General features: G+C 45.3%; 1 protein-coding gene across 2 annotated transcripts in view; it reads right to left on the bottom strand.

Moving 5' to 3' along the window:
* The window catches only part of LYSMD4 (LysM domain containing 4), an 81,779-nt gene extending 60,426 nt beyond the window's left edge, over positions 1 to 21,353 (bottom strand). The window contains exon 1 of one of the 2 annotated variants that reach the window (XM_069625037.1): positions 21,250 to 21,353. The gene's annotated coding sequence lies outside the window, so the exon portion shown is untranslated. Of the gene's footprint in view, positions 1 to 21,214 lie in introns of both variants that reach the window. The other variant, XM_069625038.1, reaches the window with a different exon arrangement.
* Between the last annotated feature and the right edge of the window lie 6,062 nt (positions 21,354 to 27,415).

Genomic DNA, 27,415 nt, shown 5'->3' with positions numbered 1-27,415 from the left:
CTTCCCAGTAAAAAGCAACCGTATCCAACATTCTTAGGCCAGTTCCAGCAACTCCGCCATCGGCCGTCCCCGACTCCAGGTTCCAAGCACATTCCCCACCCCCAAACTGCCACAGGGCCCAACATCCGCCCACAGGGAAAAGAAACTCCCCAAACTCTGCCCGCCCCGCAATCTCATTCCTTCCTGTACCACACTTGGGTCAGAGGAAGAGAACTATGTAAAATGCTGGTTCATCTAAACACTTTAGAATTAAATAATTCCGGCTACATTTATATTGTGGATAATCACAACAGAACATTTTGAGGTATTCACTTTCATTGTTGTGGTAGTGCAACGGATAACACTCCTAAATGTACATGGCAAGGGTATTTAGAGTCAGGGCAGAGTTTTGTGCATGGCGCTTTACATTGCACAGACTGCATCCGTGGCGCAATGTACAGTTGGGGACAGTTGTTCTAAATGTTCTACTGCCATGGTCATGTGTAAGGAGCCGCCTATTTCCTTAGGCAATGCACCTGCACAGTATTCCAACCTGTCCATGACTTTCTACAGGACATCACGAGGAGCATGGTTTCTCTGGTGCTGCATGGCAGGCAGAGCACAGAACCTAATAGTGCTTCTCGTGCAGCTTGTTATTTTGCACGGCATATTATGCAGACAGGATGTGATGGGACTGCAATTGGATGCCACGCCGAAGAAACACTTCATTCTGGGGCAGTTTCTCAAGGCCGCTACTAACTGCTGTGGAATAAAATGTATGCGTTACCAGCTTCCCTTTTCCGTCCCTGCGATTAGTTAAATGCTTCAGGCATTCTATACGTAATAGAACTTGCATCCATCTACAAATTCAAACATGATGTCCTTTTTGGAAACGATACGGTATGTCTAACCCCCTGCTCCATTCGGGGCCAGCTGCGGCCTGTTTCTGCTGTGCCCGTTCACTTTCTTGCCCATAGGCCGGGGCTTTGTGGGAGGGCATTACATTTCCCGTCTTCCTGGTCCTGACATTATTGAGGTTCATCACAAGGGCCAGTTTTGAGTCATTGGGGGCTGGACCCTGTTTGAGTGAAAGGGGACGGAACCAATGGGGGTTGGACCCTGTTTGAGTGAAAGGGGACAGAACCAATGGCAGAAGTGCAAGAGTATGAAAGTTGAGGAGACTCGCATCTAGCTTCCTGTAGGGAGGGGGCGGGGAGTTGTTGACTTGTTCAAGCAAGACCAGAAGTGTTTCTGGTAAAGTTGGGTACTGAATCTGCCCCACGAGAAAGAGGTCTCCTTTGCAAAACTCCTGTGATCCCTCCCTCCCCCTAGAGGGCCCACAACATACAACTCGGATGTGATCAAGTGTATGGCTTTCAGCCAATGAATGCCGCCTCAAGGAGGAGAGCAATTATATTGACTAGCTCAATTATAGCCCCTGGTGAGGAGCCTGGCACCAGCAAAATGGGAGTAAGGAGTGGGCAGACTGACTGTGAAAACCCACAAGTAAAGGGATTCAGACTAATTAAAGGGGCTGGGGTTCTGAGGCCTGAAGATGCCCCGAGTCACAGAGAAGTAGCATTCGATGTTCTTCCCACTTGTGGATCACACAGAACCCTAAAGCATCCCTGCATCCAGGTGATAAGGAGACGCCATAAGCATTTCCTTACATTTTACCTGTAAATCAATGTGAGTTCGATATGATACGATAGGTTATTTATAACGCTTAATACCCAGAGGTTTCCAAGCGTGGACCCGGGGATCGAACCTGTGGTGCTCCGTATGCTTCCAAGGCAAGCACATTGCCTCTGAGCTATCCTCCCAATGATCGCTCTATGAAGAATCCTTGAGTTGGTTTGTTTATGGTTTGATTGCGGCAACATTGTGCTATCTAGGTTTATAGTCTTTGCATCGAATGCAAGAGCAACGAAGGCCTTACCTTAGAAAAAAATGCATCGAAAAAAAAAGCATTGAATGCATTTTTAAAACAAAAATGTTTTAATGGGGGTCCTCCCCCAGCGCCCCTTTTTTAACCTTTAAAACCCATTATAATTATAATAAACCCATTTTGGCAGCCGGGATGGGGCACAGGGTTCTAAACATACACAGCCATCAGGAATTAATTTGTGTAATCTCATACACATATAAATGTTCATCTATCCCTCAATGCAAGCTCTAATGATTTTGTAGTTTAAGTCGGCAAATGATCTACATAAATGCATTACTGACCCCAGATAGTGTTTCACAAACAATACAAACCCAAATGGATCACAACTGCTTCTTTTTCTTTAAAAATAACCTTAAGGACAATGATGCAGACATAAATTTAAGGTGTACTGTTTAATATATTTTAATATCTTTACTATGGCATCTTGCGATAAATTATAGTTAACTGTATTTCTATTGCCCCTTTGCCTACACTACACACAATTTACTTCGGATCAGGGGAACATACCGATCACTTGGCCATCGCATTAACCGCTGCTAAATCTGCTCACCTTGGGCCTTTCAATTCTCCACAGACGTCCTCCACACCGCACACTAGAGGCCAAGGACACTGTCGGTTTGTGTCTGTCCAGGCCGGACATGGCCAAGAGCCAGTCACTCTCTTCTTCTTACACCAGGCAGACATCACAGGAGACCATGCGTCTCCTGCCACTACAGCCTTTCCCCATTCTTATCCTTATCCTTTCCAGGGCTCGATAGGCCCAACGTCCAAGGGAGCCCTGGAAAGCTACCCTGACGAATCTCACCAACATCCCATTTGCCCCTCTTGTAATATACCCAACTAACTGCATGCTAATTAACCCCACCATCACCGTCCTTATACCCAACAACCCTCTCGATGCCATCCTCACGAAAAAAGTGGTTTAGACACACCTCTCCCACTTCTTCTACATCCTAGTGCTCTGCAGCTCGGGTATGCAACATACTGGCCAGACATGGAAAGCTGGCAGTGGGGTGTCAGTCATCCATAAGGAGTAGCCTTGTGTGGTAAGCCTGACGCCCTCAACCAGCTCATTTAAATTCCTCTCGTGCCCGTTCCCAATGTTATGACGACTCATCCTCTACAAGCGGCCCTAGGGGAGTGGCAACTTCTTGAACAACCTCTCCAGCCTTTCCGTCCTCTGCAGCGGTGTCCTACTCCAAGGACATCTTTTGCCGAGGCTTCAGTATCCTGTAGCTTCACTCTGCAATACACCACCGTGACTCGCTGTTCTTGATGAACCCCACCCAGAGCTGAACCGCACACTGTATGAACGTGGACCCCACCCAGAGCTGAACCGCACACTGTATGAACGTGTACCCCACCCAGGGCTCAATCGCACACTGTATGAACGTGGACCCCACCCAGAGCTGAACCGCACACTGTATGAACGTGGACCCCACCCAGAGCTCAATTGCACGCTTTATGTTTGCGGACCCCACCCAGAGCTCACTGCACACTGTATGAACGTGGACCCCACCGCACACTGTATGAACGTGGACCCCACCCAGATCTCAATCGCACACTGGATGAACGTGTACCCCACCCAGAGCTCAATCGCACACTGGATGAACGTGGTCCGCACCCAGAGCTCAATCGCACACTGGATGAACGTGGTCCGCACTCAGAGCTCAATCGCACACTGGATGAACGTGGAGTCAAGGATCATCCCAAATATTTAAATCGAAATTTATGTCAAATAAACAAGGAGTATTATGAGCAAAAAAGGAAAGTAACATAATGGGAAATTCAATCAAGGGATACAGTTGACAATGTATCTCACATTAGATTCAGTTGTGATGTTAGTATTTGTGAAGAGCAAAAGCAATTCAACATGCATGACATTTTGTGAGAGGCCACTGGATGCTAAATTATCCCACAAATAATTAATTCCCCTTGAACACCTGAATTAGAGGATCAAAAACTGTTCACCCAACGCGTTTCGGGAATCGGCCCCACCTTTAGGGGTATCTCCTCATTCAGTTCCTACAAACCAATACAAAAGTAGCAAACGTACTCAAACGATCAAACCTCACAGCTCGGTGTGTCAAGTTCAGTGTGCTGAACTCATTTAACCCACTGCCTCAGGATAAACAGACAGGATATAGTCAAGGAGCAGTAACCTCCACTCCCAGTCTGTAACTAGCAGCACCTTGACAGCGAGTAGCACATCTGAGCAATTCCGCCAGTTTGTCAAAAACAACTAGCCTCTGCTTGACTGATACTCTCAATATAAAGAAATAATCTAGGAAAAAAGTGCACATTTGTCGAAGTAAGCATACCTCTGAAAGACTACCTTCTCTTGACTGGAAGCTAAATGTACCGAAGAAGGAAAGCAACCGCTGCTCCACAGTCTAGCTCACTACCGAAAAAAACATTCCCTATAACAGAAGAAATCGGGCACAAGTAGCCCCCCGCTCACGTACTTGCCGACTCCATATTGAACGAGCGGGTCCCCCATATAGTACTTTACCCGACCATGTGGACTGCCTCATCACTTCTGAACACTTTAGACTATGCCATCAAGATACAAGTTGAGGCCCATGTACCCTTAAAGGCCAGCTGTGTCAAACCCAAGAAACATGCACTCCCCTTGCCCTATTCCTCGACAGGATGGGTTTTACAGGTCCAGACCTAAAATGGTTTGCATCCTACCTATCCAATAGACACCCGGCCATACAGATGGGTCCATTCAGATCCAAATGACTGCTGGTGTGTCCCCCAAGCTTCCATCCTCTCCCCAATCATATTTAACCTCTACAGGTACCCATGGCAACTCTCCTGAATTACCGCAACATAGCCATACATCAATACACGGATACACAGCTGCCCTTTAAGGTCCATGAGCCTCTGGACACCTCTCGCTTCTGGAAAGATCTGGCCATCATCCAAACCTGGACGCCTCCCTGAAGCTTAACCCCATCAAGGCTGAATTTGTCCTCTTCGCCCCCTCTCAAACAACAGCTTGTGCAACAGTAGCTTGATGTGTGCCAGGGAGGTTCACCCTGCAGCTGTCAGACTCTACCCAATCCCTGAGCTTCATTGTTGACAGTAGCCTCTCCTCCCAAAAGCACACAGCCAAAAAGTCCAAACGGCTCCAGGTCACCACATTCTGCAAGATCAAACCCTTTTTCTCGCACACAGATTCTGCATGTGGTTCAGGCTCTGGCGATTCCCCACACTGACAGGGAAACCCCTCCCAACCATGCTTCCAGCCAAGCACATGGCCCCCTATAGTCTCTCCACCATGCTGCAGTTTGCCTCATTAGGGGCACCATTAAATTCAACCGGATCTCCCCACCTCTACGTGAGCTTCACTGGTTCCCACTCCCTGCCAAGATACTATTCAAACCGACCTGCATAATCTTAAAAAGCAAACCCAAACAGGGCAGAATTGCACATAGTGGCTCAACTAAACACTTCTGGAGGCTCCCACACATCCCGCGGAAAAAAAAGCTAGAGTCAAGGGTAGCCCAGGAGAAGATCCACAAACAGCCCTTCCCCTGCCAAGCGCTAACCGTTAAGATTTAAATTCACAATTCCTAAACACTGCTGTCCACACCCTGTCAAGTGCAGCTCTACTTTTGAGATAGGTTCGTGTCACAAACAATGATCAAATATATATATTATGAAAAACTCATTAAAGTTTTTGCTTAAACCCTTCTGTTGTGACAGCAATCACTCAGTGCTGAGCGCAAATGCAATGGCTGTGAGTGGTACATGGATTTTGGGCCTGTGGGAATCTTTCACCTATGTAAACTACACGTGAGCTCCCCCAGTGACAAGGAGTTTGGGGAAGCACATGCCTAAGGGTGTTTGAACATCCCAGAATGTGCTATGTGAGAAAGTAGGGCTTTTTGGCCAGGTACATCCATCCGGTGGTATTCCTGCAGAATTTCCAGAGAGTCAAACTCTGCTATAAGTCTCACATTGGGATTTGAAGTACACCATCCAATTGCAAGGCCCAAGAGGGGAGTTTGGATAGCAAATAAGAGCCCCTGGATCATTCTAAAACTGGTAAGAGGGCCTTTAAGAGGTCCGGCTTGCTTCTGGATTGCTTTGTGGTACTTGGTTAGCTGTTGAGTGAGGATTGGACATCACAGGCTCACAAAATGGTGTTTGGGAGCGCTTTTGGAAGTTTAGGAGAGTGTTGTCGAAGTATTTGTGGCGTTTCTTCAGCCCCATTTTAAACAAGTTGTTTGTGTTCTTCTCCAATCTTCCCCTTTTACCCATACTCCTTTCTAAAAACAAATTAAAAAAAAAACAAAAGAACCTCTTGTAATTTTCCTGTTACCTTTGTGCCACAACAAAATTGTTAAAAAGCAAAACGTTTCCTACCACTTTGGCTTTCCAAGGCTTGCAAGGATACCTTGTGTGGGTGAACCCGCAGAGTGTTCCAGCTCTGTCATTCCCTATTGTTTTTCGCTTCAAGAACCCTTTCCCATTGTGTGAGTCTTGAGAGAATCCCTTGGTTTGTGTTTGTACTTCATTAACATCTTAAACACATTTGGGTTTTGCACCCAGATGTTAGGAAATATGTATAATTATTTGGGGGGAGTGGCAGTGGGAAAGACAAAGATCTGGACTACTTCTCAACCCCCATTTCAGAAGTCGGGGGTTGAACACAAGCCCAAGGAGGAGGGCAGACGGAAGTTGAGATGGAACGTGAGCAGGTGAAGACTGTGGTTCATAAGAGGGCAACAGTTTTTGAGGAGAGTTAGATGGCAGTTGTGTGGGTGGTGCTTAAGGATGGGGGGACAGACAGTGGTTGAAGAGGAGGACATGACTATCTACGAGAAGGATAGACTACAAGTCTGCAGTCACTTGCAAAAGGAAGGCTGTCACATGCCTTGAGTGTGGAGTTGGCAGTGAGGTGGAGGTACTCCAGAAGCAGCTAAGAGGTCGAAATAGAAGTGCAGGGGCCCAAAGAGCAATTGGGAGAAGTTAGTGATGGATACCCTGAAGGAGAACATGCTCAGGCACTTGGATAACTCGTTAAGAGAGTTGTAAAAGGGAGGATGTGGTGCACTGGGAGAGGGCAGGACAAAGGACAAAAGTGGGTCTGTTGGTTGCTAGAGCCAAATAAACTAAGGCAGAACCTGTCCGGCTATACAAATCCACACCGTTGAAACCACGTCTACCAAATTGTGCATGGATTCCTCTTTTGTCTGGGGCAAGATTGTAGTCTATGTTTTTGGTGCAAAAAATTCACTCCACAGACACCCTGATTTACTGATGCTCACCCCGATTCACTAGAAGGAGCCAAAATTTGGGAAAGTGTCTGAAGCAAAATGTTTGATGTGTTGGTTATTACTTTCAATGCATTACTACTATATACACTTCGAAAGTGATTATTAAGCCATTTTTAAAGGGAATAAAAACAATTTGTAATTTATTTTTTTATCACGCCACTCCAAATATGGGAAATGGCAAGGTTACAGTTTACTTACCTTCATTCACGAGAAGAGTGACTGAAGCATGCCGTACAAAAACATCACTTGGAAAAGCTCCATCTGATGCAAAACGAAAATCAATATCAAGAGCTTCTGAAACACAACAGCAAACAGCAGCGCAACTTGCAGACCAGAGGACAAGAGCAACTTTCTCCAGGTTAAATTAGACGCCAGAGCAAACTGAAGCAAGACTTGCTGACATGAGGACAAGAGCAACATCCTCCAGGGCACATGAGACACCAGAGCAAACTGAAGCAAGACCTGCCGACAAGGGCAACATCCTCCAGGGCACATGAGACACCACTCGATCAGGACACGGGCAACGCTGGGTACCCCAGCTAGTTATGAATGCAACAATAAGTAGAGGTGTTGTGTGGCTTCGCTAGCTGATAGCACCAAATACACTTTGGGAAGAAACCCTGGTTTGTGAAGGCGATACTAGGACTCAGTGACCCTGTGATGCGTTTCATTCTGTCCTGCCCTGCTGGCAGACGAGTATCCTTAGGGAAAGCGAGATAAGACATCTCAGACCCACTCTCGCTTTACCACTTTTGTGCTCAGAGGTGAGTTACCTTTGCCCTGGGTTCATATCCAAGTAGGGCGTAGTCAAGAAGAAGTAGGCCAATTACTGCCTGGAGTAAGGCATTAGGCTCAGGTTAACCGAGCTGCCCTTGGCTTGGGTGCCCGTGGGCTTTGATGACCTCAATGCCTTAGCTATATGTAGGAAATTGCTATCTTTGCAGTTTTATTCTTGTTCAGATCGGTTGTGCTGCATTTGACGTTTTGTTAAAGATTGTAGAAAATCCCACTTGGTAAATGCATTCCATCCCTAAAGCATGATTTATCCTCCGAGGATGCCAAATGCATGCAGCGTTTTATTTGAGGTCGGGTAATAATGCATCATACTATCAGACATAATGAATTTTAATTTAACTGTCAGAATATTTATAGTTGATTATAGTTACTCTTCATACGCTGATTTTTAATTACCGTGGTTTTATTGCCTTTTTGATTTAAGCATATTGGATTGTTTTACTGTATGCTTTTTTATGTATTATGTGAATCTTTTATGGCGATTTCTGCCGACCTAAAGAAACTGATTGATTGACTCTGCTGTTGGGGAGGGCCAAATAAATTAAGGATGATGAGAAAAGGTAAGATCACTTTTGCAATGCACTCAACCACTACGGTCAGTAAGTCTCCACGCTTCTTCATGCTGCCCCATCCGTGAGACTGTAGCTGGCTCATACACAAATCAGCATCTGAGTAAACTGTTGGGTGGTCCTCCAAGCTGTGAGACTGGCATTTCCTCCCACCGTACTCTTTGGCAAAGGAAGCTCTCAGGTGTTTCAATGAAGAGATTCCTGTGGTCTGAGACAATAGTTACAGAAATGCTCACAAGCCTTTGTTAGGGCAGAATTCAATTTTTGGGACCTCTAAAGTTTGCTTTTTTCACCCATTTGGTTTTTAGTATCTAAACCTCCTTTTGTGTTAAGGGGTCTTGTGCTGAACTGCCCCTGCCTAATATACCCCCTGCCACTGCAACTCTCTTTTAGTATATGGACCTAGCATAGCCCATAATGCTCTGGGCACAGGGCTGCTTATTAACACCCCATTTTGGCTTTGGTGTAGTTTCATAACCCTAGGTTGATTTAGAGAGTAGGCTGGTGGCGGCTGTAATTTAGTTTATTCCGATTTACCTCATAAGTAGCACAATCTAACTTGTTGGTAGCCATTGGGATGCTAATTATGAATTCCTGCTCTCAGCTATCTTTATTGTTGGACCATCCATGTATTTGGGTAAAGGAAAGGCTACAAATAACTGCTGTGCAAACATGGGCTCCCTATCATGGGCTGCAGCACAAGACCAATATACGCCAGCTCCTGTTGCTTCTAAGAAGGCGGCGGCATATAATAACTAAATCTCTTCAGCTAAGAATTCTACCAAGGAGATGTTTGGCTGGCTACGCACCCTTGAGAAAGGGCACGTTACTAATACTGGCCATTCTGTAGCATTTTGAACAAATAATCCACATACCTGATTCACAGACAGAGACCTGTATTACTCCTATCATTAAAAAAAAGTCTCTCTGGACCCCTCTGTCCCCGGTAATTACCAGCCCATCACCAATGTCATCTTTCTCCTTAAAATCTTAGATAAAATTGCCTACCTACAGTTGCAGCGTTTTGTTGTCACTCACAATTTATTGGACACTTAACAGTCGGGCTTTCGCCTTATGCATACCACAGACACCTTCCATGCTAGACATTCAGTCTGGCATGTTTGACATCTTGGATGAGGGCAAGGCATTGCTTTTGATGTTTCTGGACCTCTCGGCAGCATTTGTTGTGCTTGATGACAACATTTTATTGTTGCGACTTTCTCAAGACCTTAACCTTGACCACCTAGCTATTAGCTGGATTAACTCTTTATTGCAGGGTAGGTCCATCTAGGTGATGTTGGGACAGTATTCATCCAATATTCAGCCGATCGCACAGGGTGTCCCTCAGGGATCATCTATGCCCACCTGCAAGGGTTTGGAGTTAGGAGACAGACACAGTGCGGATCGCTTGCCATTTAAATCATAAAGGGGATTGGAAAAATGACTTACTAGACCTAACTCTGTGAGGTGTTTCCCTGCGTCAAAAAAACTAGCTAATGGAACAGTCGTTGTCAGGATGTCCAAATTAAAATGTACCATTCCGTGTCCAAAATCCCCGTTCCAAAATCTATTTTAGATCTCACACTCTTAATGCTACTAAAGATGTAACCAGGGAAAAACAAAACGTCTTTCGGCTGCTCCTTTGCAGCCTTGTCGTTTTCTGTAACACAAAGTTACAATAAATTTTTTAAAAAACTAAAGTGTTCCAAAAGAAAATACCACACTATGTCTCGGGAGGATAGCACAGGGGCAGTGTGCTTGCCTTGGAAGCAAGACGACATGAAGCAACCCAGTTTTGATCCCTGGGTCCGTGCTTAGAAACCTCTGGTTATTAAGCGTGTTATAAGTAACCTATCACATCATATATGACTCTCAGAAAGATTTTCTTACTTGCTGGCGCACCTACTATTTAGGGGGAAGTGATTTCCTTCCCCTGGACAGAGTCCCGTTGTTCCAGGAAGGACAATCCACTTCCCCTGGTCTTTCCACTCATACAGTTTAGTGGCTGCAATTGCCAGATTAAGGTTCTCCCTGTCTCCAATAGACTTAGTTTACTCATCTGCTAAGCACTTTGAATTGCCTCTGTTATTTGTCTGTTATTCCTTTTCTTTCGTTTCTGCTAGGGTTTGGGTTTGTCTAGCTTCTCCAAACACTTTTTATTTGTATAATCTTTAATTGGCTCGTTTACCATGTAATTTTGTTTCTATACAATAGGTGAACATGCTTACAAACGCCATAAATCCCATACTTCCCAATCAGTACCTGTTTTTCACCAGAACGACCGTTGTAGTATGGTTCACTTATCCGCTCTTTGCTCGGTTCCACATAAGCCGTTTCCATGGTGGTTTCACTCTTTCATCAGACTGGCGGTCCTAGCTTCCCCCTTGATCCTGCAGGGAAGTTACAGGTTATAACCCCCAGAGGCTGGGCAGCCTCTGCAGCTCTACCCACCCTGCTGCCACCACCTGCAAGGATGGGATTGCAGTGTGTTTGCAATCATTATTTAAGCTGCAAGACCGATCTCCCGGCTCGCCTGGAAACTGCCACTGGCCTTGCACAGCACTCAGTGAAACATCCTATGATCTCCCCTGCTGAACTTCTGACTGACACTGCACTGGTCACCTAGCTATCCTCTGATCTCGGACCCAGGATCCCTCCCCCGCCAACTGCATACCTGCACTGCCTCTCGGGCAACCCCTGCACTTGGGGGCTGTTTCTGTATGCCTACAGTCCCACCAGCTGTTGACACTGGAAGTCTGCACTTACCCCTGCATTTGCCACTATCTGGCCGCACTTTTACCTACTGTTTTTATTTATTCTATTTAGTTTGCACCGTTGATCCTATGTATTGCACTGTCCCCTCCCCTACCCACACTTTCCCTTTTCCCCCTCCCCTGCACTCACACAATCTCAATGTCACCTGGCCTAATAAGATCGTTGACTGTCTTCGCTCTGTTCCCGCTCCCTTGCTTCGTCGCGCTTTGAAACACTTGTGTATTGGCACGTTATAAATGCCATATCATATCCAGCAGCTCCCGTTTCATGTGGATATTTCGGTCACTTCTCTTTTTCATTACTTCCTCGGCTTCCCTTCCGTTGCCCACTTCAGGATTGTTCCAATTCCTCCAGACACTTTTCTTCAGTTTCTCTCTAGTTCTTCTTTGCGCCAGACCACTGCTACTACTATAGTCACTCCATCTCCAGTTACTACTGCTGCTTTGCTCACCCTCAACGCTCCATCCTCCACCACTACTATGACCGCTGCTGCTGCTGCTGCTACTACTACTACTAAGCATTTGTCCAGGGCTTGCAAAATTTTACTAGCCCACTAGCATTGGCAAGTAGTTTTTATGAAGGTCGAGTACTATTTGCATGATACTCAACTTTGCTGGCGAGTATGGGGATGTTAGGAACTTAATTTTCATTTACTGCAAACACACTTTGCAGTAAAAGGAAAATACAAGTTTCACTGTGCATCTTTGGCATCATTGCACCAAATATGAAGTGGGTTTATGGCGACATGCACCATTTTACAAAAAGCACGGGTAAACATTTTGTCACCTGTCACCTTGGGGCAAGTGCATTGCTGTTAGGTCGAGTATGTAAACTAAGGAACTTGTTCTGCAGGTCTAGTGTGATTTTTAAGAATTTGCAAAGTCTGTGTCATTGTCCGTCCTTTCTTTATTTCTATTCTTGGGCCAGTCTCCCTTACAGCACAACAACAACTAGAACGTTGACAATAGTTCTGTGCATCCACCTGTGACCTCCTGTCCCAGTATTACATATGCCTGCTGCTACTGGTGCTATTTTATTCAAACACACTGCTAGTGGTAGCATGCTAGAGCTTAAAGCACGAAGAATAGAGAAAACCTCTTGGCCATTCAATCACTGGAACAGTACGAGCTTTATGACTGTAATTTATATTCCTTTTGCAGTATAATTGTATTTAACCACACCACAGTGCATGCGCAATGCCACTCCATTTGGAGCAAAGAGGTTGCCACAGTGCATGAACACTATTCCACTAGGCTGAAATGCTTTTTCACTGAAGTAGTTATTGGGAATGATATGAGCTAATCAGTTTTGCAAGGCCATCAAGTACAGTTTTGCTTAAAGGTGATGAAAGAGCAGTGTATCGTATTGTTTATCATAATGATAATAACTCAAGCCTCAAAATGTGCACTCCCTACTAGCCACTGGCAAGTAATGATTGATTTTTGGAAATTACAAAAATGGTGTGCTATGTGCATGTAGATTAGGGTGCAAAGTTTACACTCACTACTAGCCATTGGCTAGAGATGTATGACCCTTAGCGCGAGTAAGAAATAGTTTGCATATATACAATTAGGTGGCAAGTGACTTACCTATTGTTGGCTAATAGCTTGCAACTTGACATTTTTACCCGATAACATAATTTACATAAAGTACGATGATGTAGTTATTTCCCAAAAACGTATGTTGCCCATTTTACACACAGTTTATTTTTCAATGGCTCAACTTGGCCAAGCCACACTGCTGGCTCGGCTTGTCCTGTGTATTTGCTTGCTTGCCCATCGCTAGTCGAGTCCCCCACTAAGCAATTGATCTGACAGTTTACTCGAATTGTTTCGCAGAGCTTCCAACTGTCCCACCAACTGTCCCACCAGAGAGTCCCTACACATAGTAAGCATAGCCTCTTACGAATGACAAACAGCCATGTTTTCCTCATCTTCAAGCACCTGTTGTTTACAAGTTGCCAGCTTGACTTTAAACCCGGGGTCTGGCACCTTTGGATCTCCAGATGTTTTGGACTTCAGCTCCCATCAGCACCAGCCAGCATAGCCAGTGTTGAGGGATAATGGGAATTGTAGCCCAAACCATCTGGCAGAGCCACAGGTTGCAGTCGCCCGTTTAACCACAGTCAATAAAAGAAGCCAGAAAGTACTATTCCATTTCATGGCCAAAACAAAAGAGGTTTAGAACGAATCTTAACCTGTGGCATTGCTCTGGACAACCCTCCAGACCATCCTTCTCCACCTGCCAAGCCATTACAAAAGGTGAAAGAGCATGTGCAAATGAGGCCTGGTCCCACCCCAAAAGGGGCAGTCCAGTCCGAACTGCTTGGTCACATCCCTTCAGCACGAGAACACAAGCATCCCCAGAAACGATTTGGCCTCTTTGGGCCTCATCAGTGAGTAGTAGCTCTGGTCTATAGGAGCAACAGGCACGGGACCCACGCCTGGACATACCCACCCGAATCGGGGTGACTAAACAAAACAAAAGAGGTGATGGCTGGAAGGTTTAAAATGAATCTTAACCACTGGCATTCAACCATCACTTTTTTGTTTATATAGTTTGTCTCGCTATGTGGACGTGGGTCCCTTGCTCACTGCGCCATAGAGAACCAAGCTTCACCACACCAATGAGGCCCAACAAGGCAGAAACATGTCTGGGATTGCTTGTGTGAGGGGACCTGGCCTAGCAGTTCGGGCAGGGCTGCTCCTATTGGTGGGAGTACCTGAATGATTTACATATGACTTGACCTCTTTTGCAATGGTGCAGAAGGGCTACAAATCGGTGGTGTGGAAGGTTGCCCAGAGCAGTGCCATTGGTTCAGATTAATTCAAAACCTACCACCCATCACTTTTTAGGTTATAAACTATTCCCGTTCATACCAGCAATGTGTAGTTCACGTTGCAAAGTTAAGAGCAGCTTCTTAGCCAGTGGTTCTGCATCACCAGGCAGTTAATGATCATGAATTGGGCTGGACAGTTCTAATTACATCAGATCTACACCAGTGGGAGCCCATTGCTGTGTGATATGCAGAGTATAAACTATGCCCGCTAGGAGGCCTCTTCCAATGGCTGCTCCAAAACACAAACATTGGCAACAATTACAACGGTGTCAGTGCTAAGTAGGCACATCCAATAGTTTGCCACCAAGTTGCACTGTTCTCATAAATACCTCAATCGGCATTTCAGTTTTCAGGCAGTCGTTATACAGGCGGTTGCCCAATTTCCCCCAATATGTTCTGTGCACTGTGTGAGCAGCTAATGTGAGCACAGACATTTTGGGCCACACTTAACATCTTATCTAGTGGTAGATACTGGCTTATAAAGCAGCTCACCACAAGATGGCGGGCACGGGCAAAGAAGTGCTTGTGCACAGTTTTGCATAGCATAAGGGCATCTACAACATTAGACCCAATCTGTGATTCAATGGTGCAGTGGAGCGGAATGGTGGTCCAACTGCACCCACTGCCTGCAGTTGAGGGGTTAGAGGCTGCACTGCCCCACCTTCATCCTGCCAAGCATGCAGGTGGTGTCATTTCACGTGGGTCCAAAGGGAAGAGGGAGACAAAATAATATCCAGCTCCCTCACTAAACTGTTTTTTTTGCAGGTGGGAAGGTGAGCATGTTCCTTTTCAGAAGCAAAATACCTGCCCACTCCCGATATTTGGGAGGGCTGAGGCAGGCTATTGCCCTTCTGCCTTTTGGGTCAGCATGGTGTATTTGCAATGGATGCCGTTGACCGAACAGCCAGCACTGTTGATTGGAACAACTGCAAAGTTGTACTACAACAAGCTTGAGTTTTACCGGACCATTTTTGGGAAAGACTATACTGTGGCACGCATATGAGACTCTGAAGCTTGCTTCCTGTATACAGTGCTTGAACTTCACAATTACATGGTCTTGTTAATGCCTGCAACCTCTGTCTCTTAGTCGCCCACGCTATCTGTGGAATTGTCAAAGATGAGGTGTCTCCGTCTTGAACTGGAGTCCTTGTCACTTTCTTCATGACTATCCATTTCCAAGGAAATCAGAGGCAGGTAATTATAGGCAGGGAATTATAGGGAATCGTCTGCTATTCTTTATCCATACATGTTTCTCTTTTTTGCAGAGCTGATTTTATATCTTCTCCCACTTGAGCCTTAGTTGGTGGCGGTTCAACTGCTTTCTGCTCTCCACCCTCTGGCACCCGATACATGTCTAAAAGGTGCTGTAGTCACAATTACAGTTCTTGAAAACCACAATTGTGTTCACCATGCACTCCTATTGATGATGTTTGTGTATTTGGATAAATGTTAAATAGCACAATAGTGCTTTTAGGACAATTTAAGGTGCAGGGGAGATAACAGTCAATCCTGGCATATGGGTTGTAAAATATACGAAAACAAAGTAAGTTCCTAATAGAGGAACTCACGTCCCCTGCACAATTTCACTAGCTCAATTAGAGCCCAATTATTAATATGACTTAGATGCACCAAATATATGTGTACATACTTTGCAATACTTATTTAGTTTAAAGCACAAAAAAAATTTTAGTATTCAATGAAGAACCTCCACACATAAATTGTAGGTATTTCCAGTTTCTTTAATTTTCAATAATTCATTGTTGGCCCAACGCGTTTCGAGAAGTTCATCTCTTCTTAAGGGTAAGCACGAAAACCTTTTGAGACTAATATTCTTTTGTAAAGATACAGCCCGCCTCATATCTCTCAACATGAATAATCATTGATTAATAGCCCTCCATTTATGAATGAACCACTCTTTCTCTTGTCAACTACCGACAATGACAATGATATCTCCCATTTGAATGCCTCTATTACACCGCCATTTGGCGGTCAGACCCTTGAATGCCTTTTTTAAAAAAAATATATAGAATATCTACTACTTGAAACTTTGCATTTGCATTTGGTATATTGATTGTTGGACACACCTGATTGCCTAGGATAGAATAGAACGAACAACTTTATAGTTGAATAACTGAGTGAATATGTTTACTTTAATGATATTTACCTAAGCCAGCAGTACATTGGGTTCTTTCCTGATGAGAATGCATGTGAATACAATATATTGAATTATGATTGACATTGAATATATATTATCATATAGATAATTACATGTTTTGTCTAAATTTCCCTTTAGATGTGATACATTTTGTTCAATATACCCCTGAAGAAGAGATGAACTTCTCGAAACGTGTTGGGCCAACTATGAATTATTGAAAATTAAAGAAACTGGAAATACCTACAATTTATGTGTGGAGGTTCTTCATTGAATACTAAAAGGTTTTTTTGTGCTTTAAACTAAATAATAAGTATTGCAAAGTATGTACACACATATTTGGTGTATCTAAGTCATATTAATAATTGGGCTCTATTTGAGCTAGTGAAAGTGTGCAGGGGACGGGAGTTCCTCTATTAGGAACTTACAATTACAGTTCTTCCCAATGCACCAGAGTCCTTGCAGACAGATGCCCCTGTTCTTCAAAAAGGTAGATATTTGCATCTGCCATTTGATCAGCATGGCTGGCGCAGATAGTCGCATACCATCTGGGCTTGACTAACGCAAATAGCTGCTGCTGTAGCAGCCGACATCCTCAGCCCATGCCATGCGCGGGTACTGCCGTAGATTCAGATGTGTATTTTCAATTCACTAAATTGCATACGAATGCACATGGGGTGCTAAGTGCTTTGCCCTTTCTCTTCTGTGTACTAAATGCACGTGGGGCTCTCAGTGCTTTGACCTTCTCTTCCGTGTACTAAATGCATGTGGGGTTCAATGCTACGGCCTTCTCCTCCTCCCACTAGACAAGCATAGGATTATCAGTGCTATAGTCTTTTCCTCCAGCTACTAAATGCACATGGGATTCTCAGTACTTTTGCCTTCTGCTCTGAATACTAAATGTGAACAACATTAGAACCAATCTGCCATTCTCTGGTGTAATGGTGGTCCAAATGTACCCACTGCCTGCAGTTTGAGGGGTGGGAGGCTGCCCTGCCCCCTTTCAATTAGCCAAGCGTGCAGAAAATGCCATCTAGTGTAGATCCAAGCGAAGAGGTGCCCAAGTTAGGCTCTACGTTTATATTTCCTCATCTCTTTGATCATGTTCACTTTTTGTCTTACTGAATTTAATTTTCTTTCTATAATGAGGAGGAGGGGAGAACACTCTACGGGTTCTACTTTTGCTTGAACCGCCCCGCCCATGCTTACACAGGGCATTAATTTGTTCCAACTTCTTAACCACCTGTCTTGCATTATATGCATACAGAGTAAATATTCTCATAGGCAACTAGCGCTTGCTGTATATATCTTGTAGCAAGACCAACATTTTTAAATACATTTAGAAGTTCTTAAGAAAACTGAACGATGTGTTGTTGACTGTCCTGTAGGCCCGAAGTTTTAGAAAGGAAACAGGGGGTCTGATATACTGATCACAGATATGCAAGATTTACATAGTAGCACTTATCAATGCTACAAAAAAGGTCATTTTGTTTCCAATTCAGCACAAACTATGGAATTGATAGGCAGCAGGCAAACCAGTCATTTAGTATGGGGCCAGGAAGCGTTGATGAATTGAACATCGTTTATATTGTTGGAAAGGTTGACATTTATATTCAGCCTCCCTTATAATAAAAAGGGATTCTGAAAGTAGGCATACAACACGTGTTGATGTGCATAGAGGTTATGGTGTCCACTGGCTACATCCATATAAGCTGAAGTCAGCAAGAATTGCATAATAAGAAGTAACCATTAATTGTACTTATTCCCTTATTCAAACCCATTCCCACCTTCCTCCGTAGCTTTTTTTTTTTAAAATGTTTTTTTAAATTCCATAATGTTTATTTTACTTCTCGCACCCTCTTAAGGTATGGTTGATATTCAAACTCGTCATGGTAAATAAATCTAGTTATGTTATGTTATTGGATGTTTGTATAGCGCCTTTTACCATTGGTATGATTGCAAAATCTGTGGGTTGAACGCGTCCAGGGACCATATTCCAGTTCAGTGGAGAGAGTAATGTGGTAAACGTGCTTGGTTGCATTTGGTATGTGTGCAGCAAGTGTGCATTAAGTGGTGTGTAGTTGCATTATAGTACTAGGCGTGGTGCTGTGGTTGTGCGAGATCAGTAGAATGTGTGCAGCAAGGCCATATAGACTTGGGTAGCTGCATTCTGGCGGCGCTAGAGTTTGTGAATGGGATTATGTGTGCCGCTTGGCTGATTTTTGTGGGGTGTAGCTGCGTTCTAAGACTGTAGAGGTGATCGTGGAAGACTAATAGTATGCGTGCAGCTAGGCCGAATGAATTGAGGGGTACAGCTGTATTCTGTTTGTTGGTGCAGAAGAGAGAGTTAGCATATTTGTGTGCTTTCTGGGGGGGGGCCTAATGAGTTTCCAGCAACTGGCGAGGGTGGGTTCTCTTTGGGTTCAGACTGTTAGGCTAAGATCCTACCTGTGTCTCGTTGGCTCAAATCACTTTGGTAAAGTCCGACGGGAGGTAACAGGCATATCTGTTCCAAGTCATGTGGTTAATGTATAGGTGCTAGGGATGCCCTCGGTTGGTAGTTCTGCTAAATAGATTCCCAGATAGGTGGGATTATCAAACAAATACGTGCTAGTGACAAAGATCTAAATACCTTATATATACATATAACATGCACGCTTCTCCCTTCTGGTATACATTCAGGGTTTAAGTTTTTCACATAACTATCTGTATTCTAGCATGCATGAACGTGCTTATGGATCAATTGAACCATTTTGCAATGTAGTGTACAGTCTAGGATTAGATTGTGAGATGAGAGGCCAGGCAGGCAGTACAGATGGTTCCTTTCACACTCTCCCCATACATAACCTCAGAGCCACCAAGGAACCATGGAGCAACTGGAAACAAAACAAAAACTTGGTTTCCTTTTACAAATTACTTAAGATAATGAGAAATTGGATCTCCTTTCTGAGCCTGGGGACCACAGGACTCTACTGAAAATGGCAATAGACAGGTAGCCATGAAGGGAGGTAATGCTGGGTTAGGATTAGTCAGGTGCCAAACAACTGGCATGTGGCTAGCATTGCCCAAGCCTACCAGCCTTTCGAAAGTACCTAACGGACATAAAGTATACTGATTTTGTATAGGCCAGTAAAAAAGGTGTTTTCGATACAAAAGAGCAACAAGAGAGGGCAAAGTAACTTAAAGACAAGTTAGAACCTGTTCTGGGGTCAAAATTGAAAATATCAATATATAAATTTCCATCTACTTAAGCCACATTTGCTGCATCAAATTGTGTCGTATGGCATATGGTAATAAAACTTATTGGGTCAGTTTATCAAGTTTGGATTTTAAACAACTATTCCTATCGATGCAAATGGCTTGCCAGTATTCTGCCAAATGATAAATGTACTAATTGATGCCCCACCCTAAGATATATTGATCACGTGTTCTCCTGTCATCCAGCTGATCATATTGCACCTTCAGAACATAACCATGCATCCTGCACAGGCGCCTCTCCTGTAGCCACTTCCTCCTGTCTGCATGACCCGCCTATTTATCTCTCCTCTGTATTCAAGGTTCACTGTATGCTCAATCCAGAATCTCCATTATACGGGTTTCCTCTAGCTCGGCCTTTTGTTTCTGTAGACTTGCTGACGTAGATACAACAATATACTCTCCCTACTGTATGCAAGCAGCTGCCAACTGACACGAGACTCGTTGGTTTTGCTTTAACACAAAAAACAGCACGAGAAGCTGCAAAAGTGTTAGAAACGCAGCGAAACTGGCAGGCTTCAAAACAAGGCCTTACTAAAGGACCATGTAGATGCAGAGCGAGCGTTCAGCCTTTCTTCTGCATAGAATGCCATTACCGAGGTCTGCTTCTCTTCAAACAGTCAGAGGGCTTTGACCTCCTGGGCTATGCAGATTTCTGCAGCCCAAATGTTTATTACATGGTCACCAGCAAACAATTGAAACGTATACAGTCATTCATATTCACAAGGAATTGATGGAGCCACACTTAAAAATAAAGCTAATTTCTAAAAAAAAAAACATGCACTGGAGAACTACGTGTTTACAATGTGCTTAATTGCAAGTAGAGACAGTGACATTTGCTCTAGCACTGAAAATATTGATACCACAAATACGTCAGCATGTCAAAAAAAGTCGTTGATAATGAACACAAGAGCCAAGAACAGTGTGACCGAGATCAGAGTGCAATTCCACCACGTCCCAACCGCGATTATGTAGTTCAAAGGTACAATGCAGTACACACTTCCCCCGAGTGATGCAAATAGGATGAAGTGCTACCAGTACAGCTAATTTCAGATCATAGTCAATTTAAGGAACTGCCATTCTATTGGGCAAATACTTAGCGCCGCTGTTAGAAACTATTAGAAAAGGGTGCATCAAAGTAAACTGTTTCTGAGTGGAATGCCAGTGTCCTCAATGTGGTGGGTGCACAGGGCAGTGTGTAAGGGACCACCGTCAAAATGCATCACTGCCCCCACTTCCCATGTGCCTGGTGTACCCATCTTCAGTATCTTGTAGTCACTCGCCCCGTATCTTCGATTCTACACCTCAGTCCAGTATTTTGTGGTCCTGCAGCACTGAAATGCAGGGCAAACTTGTACTGTGCTGAGCTCCAGCCCTCCCACCCTACAGACCCCTCACCCCTAAACTATAGACTGTGCCCTTGCCCTTCTATGCACACGCTTCCAGAACCTGCACTTTCTAGAGCACTGCTGAACACCTATTTCAAGTTCCCATGCAGCTCCCACCCCCACCATGCCAGTGTGTGTGCACACCCCCTTATTGTAGCAGCAGTGCCCCCTCACAGCCTGGCCGCTTTCATGTCACCCACTTTCACATCCCACATCCACTTACCCTTCAGACCCCCAGCCTGGCACTCTGGCACCTACCATTTGTCTGCCCCTTGCAATAACACTGAACCAAGCCAACACAGCAGCCACCCAGGCCAATTGAAAGAGAAAAGGGACACTGAGGGAATGGAATGGACATGGATAGAGGACAAAGGGAACAGCTGTTTGTCGAGTAGTCAAAGGGATCGAGGTCAAACTGGCAGCCGATTTGGACATGCCAAACTTTTCATTAAGGTAATGGGTAGCACTAACACGAAGTTAAACATTAATCGACACATTACAGTATAAGTTAATAAGGCCTTCCTTTCATGGATCGGTACACATATTTTTAAATGTCTTTCATAAAAATGCACGTTTTATATCAAACAAGTTTAGTACCACGAATAATTAATAATAGTTCTATTTTCTAGTGTTCAATTAATCGGATGTAGGCCTAGTCTACAACCGGAGGGCATTAGAATCACTGCTGTTCCAAGATGGCGCCCCTGCTACCGCTTTTTAGAGGAAAAGCGGAGTTCACATTCGCAATCTTTTCCATGTCTATGCGCAAGCACCGGTCCTTCCGACGTAAAAGTAAACAACAAATGCAGCTATCACGGAGAAACAGAAGAAAGACAACATTAACCATTTCAGTGGCGGCCATTTAGAGAAGGTACTTTTTTCATTATTGTCAATCCATTCCCATAACACTAGACGATCAGAGAAGCGCATCTAGTATATCGTAAATACCCTGCTTACTCGCCAGTTATCTTCATTGCTCCTAGTCCTGTTCTTCCCTGGCACAGTACTTACTTATGAAGCACCAGCCTCCCTGACAGGAACCCCTTTTTTTTATTTTATGAGGATGCATGGTGTTCCTAACTTCAGGAGGGCTCCATTGCATAGCTCTCAACTCACACGCTTTTGGCGGGTGTCACCCGCCTTGTAAAGAGCTTGGTCACCCGCCAAACCTCCTGCACGCCCATTAATTTCAATGGGCTCTCATCCGCCAAAAACAAAATAGGGTGTTTTCACCCGCCTTTGCGACCCAAATGGTTGAGAGCTATAACAGTCATGCCAACACTCCCGATTTAGGCGGGAGACTCCCGATTTTTAAATGAAAAATATTGCAAAATATAGCAATTTTTCACGTTCTCCCGTCTAAAATATTTCTATCCCCAATGCGTAAATTAATTTCTCCCGAATTGTCTCGTGAAATCTCCCTCCCAGGTGCCTCAGAATGTTGGCATGCATGCTATAACAATGTCCTGCTCTGCTTGCTTTCAGCCTGATTGTCATACCTGCCTAAACTGCGGGTTTAGCTCAGAGACTCTGGGTTTTTACACTCTTTTCCCGGTCTCCGTGGCATACATGCCAACTTTCATACACACCTGGGAGGGAGATTTCTAAAGAGAAATCGGGAGACAACAATTTCCCCATAGGAATGCATTGGGGCAATAATTATTTTAGGCGGGAAAATGTGAAAAACAGCAGTATTTTTCACTGAAAAATTGGGAAAATCGTGAGTCTCCCGCCTAAAACGTGAGGGTTGGCATGTATGCCGTGGAGCCATCCATCCGCGCATCTATGTGATTGGTGCGTTACCAGGCCATCAGAGTTTGATAGTGTACAGGGCTTACAGATGTGGGCTATGGGATGTATAGTGTGGGGTCCCGCATTACAGATCTGGGGGCAGTCCCTAGTCTCTATACTCACATACATGCCAACATTCCGACTTACCTGGGAGGGAGATTTCATCTGAGAAATAGGGAGACAATATTTTTACCACAGGAATGCATTGGGCAAAGATTTATTTTAGGCAGGAGAATGTGAAAATTATCAATATTTTTCACGGAAAATCAGGAGTCACCCACCTAAAAATCGTGAGGGTTGGAATACAGGTAGTCAGCCTGGTCTTGCCCTCCAGATCAAACAGGTACCGTCCTCATCATAATACCGTGATCATTTTCAAATGTGTGTGTGTGTAGTCAGAGCTTTTCAGAACACTTATAAAACACAGCCTTAGTTGGTGACCTCTCCCAGCCTATGTTTGTACTTTTCAAGCGCAGTTCAGGCACTGAACAGCAGGCTGCGCAATATGTTATGTTATGTTACTTTGCATTTATATAGCGCCTTATGTATCATTGGTATGAACTCAAGGCGCTGGTAGGTTGAACGCCCTCGGGAACCGTAGTTCAAGTCAGTAGAGAGAGAGAGAGAGAGAGAGAGAGTCATAAGGTGCGTGTGTGCACCGGATATGTGTGCAGCTGGTGTGGCACTTGCAGGATAGCTGCTTCTTAGCGGTAGGTGTGGTGGTTGGGGGATCAGGAATATGTGTTCATTCTGGTGGGTTGATACCCAGACTGAGTTCTGGCTGCGTTAGGCCTGAGGAGACGCATAGGCTAGCGGGTGTCCTGAGCCAGCTGTGTTTAATTAGGATGATGAGGAGTATGTGGCAGGTGTTAATATGAGAACAGCTATACTGAATGTGTCATAGTATCCCTGTGTTCTAGTTGAGTGGTGTATAGGAGAGAGTGAGCGTGGTGATGAGATGAGGTGGTTTTCAGTAAGGTGCTTGAGATCTTACTGAACATCTGAACTCCAACCGTCCCACGCACTCCATCCGTCCCATGCACTCCATCTGCTACATGCACTCTATCCATTTCATGCACTCCATCCGTTGCATCCACCCCATCCACTCGTGCGTTCTATCCTCTCCATGCGTTCCATTTGATCCATCCGCTCCGTCCGATCCAGCCACTCCATTTGATCCATCCACTTCACCCGATCTGTCTACTTCATCCGTTCCAACTACTTCATCCGTTCCACGCACTTCATCCATCCCACGTGCTTGATCCATCCCACGTGCTTGATCCATCCCACATGCTTCATCCATCCCACACACTTCATCCATCTTAACGCATATCATCCTCCTCAACGCACTTCATCCATCCCACGCACTTCATCCACCTCAACGCACTTCATCTGTCCCAGCCACTCCATTTGAGCCATCCACTTCATCCGATCCGTCTACTTCATCCGTCCCATGCACTTCTTCCGTCCCACACACTTCGTCCGTCCCACGCACTTCATCCATCCAATGCACTTCATCCCTCCCACGATTTCCATCTGTCCCACGCACTCCATCTGTCCCACGCACTCCATCCGTCCCACGCGCTCCATCCGTCCCACGCGCTCCATCCGTCCCACGCGCTCCATCCGACCAACGCGCTTCATCCATCCCACGCACTCCATCCATCCCACGCGCTCCATCCATCCCATGCACTCTGTCAATCCATGCTCTCTATCCATTTCATGCATTTGTCCGTTCCATCCATTCCATTCGTGCCATCTTCTCCGTCCGTTCCATTCATTTCGTCCGTTCCATCCACTCCGTCCGTTCCATCCACTCCATCCGTTCCATCCACTCCATACATCCCCGCGCACTCCATCCATTACACGCACTCCATCCGGCCAACGCACTCCATCCGCTACATGCACTCCATCCGCTACATGCACTCTATCCATTTCATGCACTCCATCCGTTGCATCCACTCCATCCACTCATGCGTTCTATCTGCTCCATGCGTTCCATTTGATCCATCCGCTCCTTCCGATCCAGCCACTCCATTTGATCCATCCACTTCACCCGATCCGACTACTTCATCCATTCCAACTACTTCATCCGTTCCACGCGCTTCATCCATCCCACGTGCTTCATTCATCCCATGCACTTCATCCGTCTTAACGCACTTCATCCGCCTCAACGCACTTCATCCGTCCCACGCACTCCATCTGCCTCAACGCACTTAATCCGTCCCAGTCACTCCATTTGAATCATCCACTTCATCCGATCCGTCTACTTCATCCGTCCCACGCACTTCTTCCGTCCCACGCACTTCTTCCATCCCACGCACTTCATCCGTCCCACGCATTCCATCTGTCCCACGCGCTCCATCCAAAAAACAAAGAGGTGATGGCTGGAAGGTTTAGACTGAATCTTGACCACTGGCATTGCTCGGGGCAACCCTCCAGACCCTCGTTCTTCGCCTGCCAAGCCATTACAGAAGGGGAAAGACCGTATGCAAATCAGGCTTGGCCCCACTCCAAAAGGGGAAGTTCAGCCCGAACTGCTAGGTCACATCCCTTCTGCACGAGACCACAAGCATCCCCAAACATGTTTCACCCTTGTTGGGGCTCATTAGTGAGGAGTAGCTTGGGTCTCTAGGCCCAGCAGGCACAGGACCCACGTCTGGGCATACCCGTCCCACTCGGGGTGACAAATCAAAAAACAAAGAGGTGATGGCTGGAAGGTTTAGACTGAATCTTAACCACTGGCATTGCTTGGGGCAACCCTCCAGACCATCGTTCTTCGCCTGCCAAGCCATTACAGAAGGGGAAAGACCCTATGCAAATCAGGCTTGGCCCCACTCCAAAAGGGGAAGTCCATCCCGAACTGCTAGGTCACATCCCTTCTGCACGAGACCACAAGCATCCCCAAACATGTTTCACCCTTGTTGCTCCATCCAACCCACGCGCTCCATCCGTCCCACGCGCTCCATCCGTCCCACGGACTCCGTCCGTCCCATGCACTCTATCTATCAATCCATGCACTCTATCCATTTCATGCACTCCTCCGTTCCATCCATTCCATTCGTTCCATCCACTTTGTCCATTTCATCTACTCCATCCGTTCCATCTACTCCATCCGTTCCATCCACTCTATCCGTTCCATCCACTCCATCCGTTCCATCCACTCCATCCGTTTCGTGCACTCCATGCACTACATCCGTTTTGTGCACTCCGTCTGTTCAGTGCACTCTGTCCATTCCATGCACTCTGTACATTCCATGCACTCTCTCCGTTGTATGCACTCCATCCGTTCTGTCTGTTCCAAGCACTCCATCAGATCCATGCATTTGATCCGTTCCATCCACTCCAATCGTCCACCGATACCCTCTCTTCCATCCACTCTATCCGTTCCATCCACTCTATCCGTTTCATCCACTCCATGTTGTCTATCCGCTCTTTGCGTTCCATTTGATCAGTCCACTCCGTCCGATCAAGCCATTCCATCAGATCCGTCTGCTCCATTTGATCCATCCACTTCATCCGATCCATCCACTTCAACCGTTCCGTCCACTTTATCCGTTCCATCCGCTTCATCTCTTTCATCCAATTAATCCATTACGCCTACTGCATCTGATTCATCCGCTGCATCCATTTCATCCGTTTAATCCGCAGCATCCAATTCACCTACTGCATCTATTTCATTCCTCACATCCACTTCATTTATTTCGTCCACTTCATTCCTTTCATCCATTTCATTCCTTTCATCTACTTCATTCCTTTCCTCCACTTCATTCCTTTCATCCTCTTCATTCCTTTCATCCACTTCATTCCATTCATCGATTTCCGTTTTAATTTAGATTAGCAGTTTTAGTTTTAGTTTTTTCTCGCTCAGATCTCGATGCTGGATGCTCGATGCTGGATTGTAATTTTGTTTTTTTTTTATATAGCAATCTCGGGTTACTGTCTTTGTTGCTGTTATCATTTTTGAGTTTAAGAGTCGATTTTAGGGGAAGAGCCACATTTTCAGTAATTTGCGGAAGGACATAAGGTCCTGCAGATCACTGCAGATCACAAAGGTTCTGATATCATGCTGTGGCAATATATTGTTTAGCAAATATTCAGTGCTGATGCAGTACTGCACACAACTGACTGAAAATGTTGGCGTCACCTTGCAGGCATGTGGGTGTGCATTTCGGTGACATAGATCTCCCGGTTTTTCATTTTGAAAAGTAGGCAGGTATGCTGGTTGTGTTCTTCAGGTATTCTGGCACACCACTGGGCAGCTAGCTCTTCAGGATCACACCCGGGGGTGGTAGGGCTGGTTATCCACAGCGCTCACCCTGCAGGAGGCTGGCCAGTGCTACCCTGTTGCTCTGTGCAGGCTTGTGCAGTACTCCAGCAGACATTGAAAGATGGCTCTTTCAGGGACTTCCTGCTTTCTGTCGATATTTTGAGTATTTTGGTGAGAGTGTGCATGACACACTTTACACCCTGGTTCGTTTTGGGCCATCAGGGGATGATTCTTCATTGTATGATGCCAAGGTTGCTTAAGAACTGCCGGAACTGTAAAGGGTGCCCATTGACTGTCTTGAGAAGGACTTGCAGGCCATGGGTTTCAAAGATCTTCTCTAGTTTTTGGATTACTGTGCTTGCT

This window comes from Ambystoma mexicanum, chromosome 11 (genome assembly GCF_040938575.1).
Source record: "Ambystoma mexicanum isolate Mex_15411 chromosome 11, UKY_AmexF1_1, whole genome shotgun sequence".
NCBI lineage: Eukaryota > Metazoa > Chordata > Amphibia > Caudata > Ambystomatidae > Ambystoma > Ambystoma mexicanum.
Note: the sequence above shows the minus strand (reverse complement) of the source record. Positions and strands in the feature narration are given on the sequence as shown.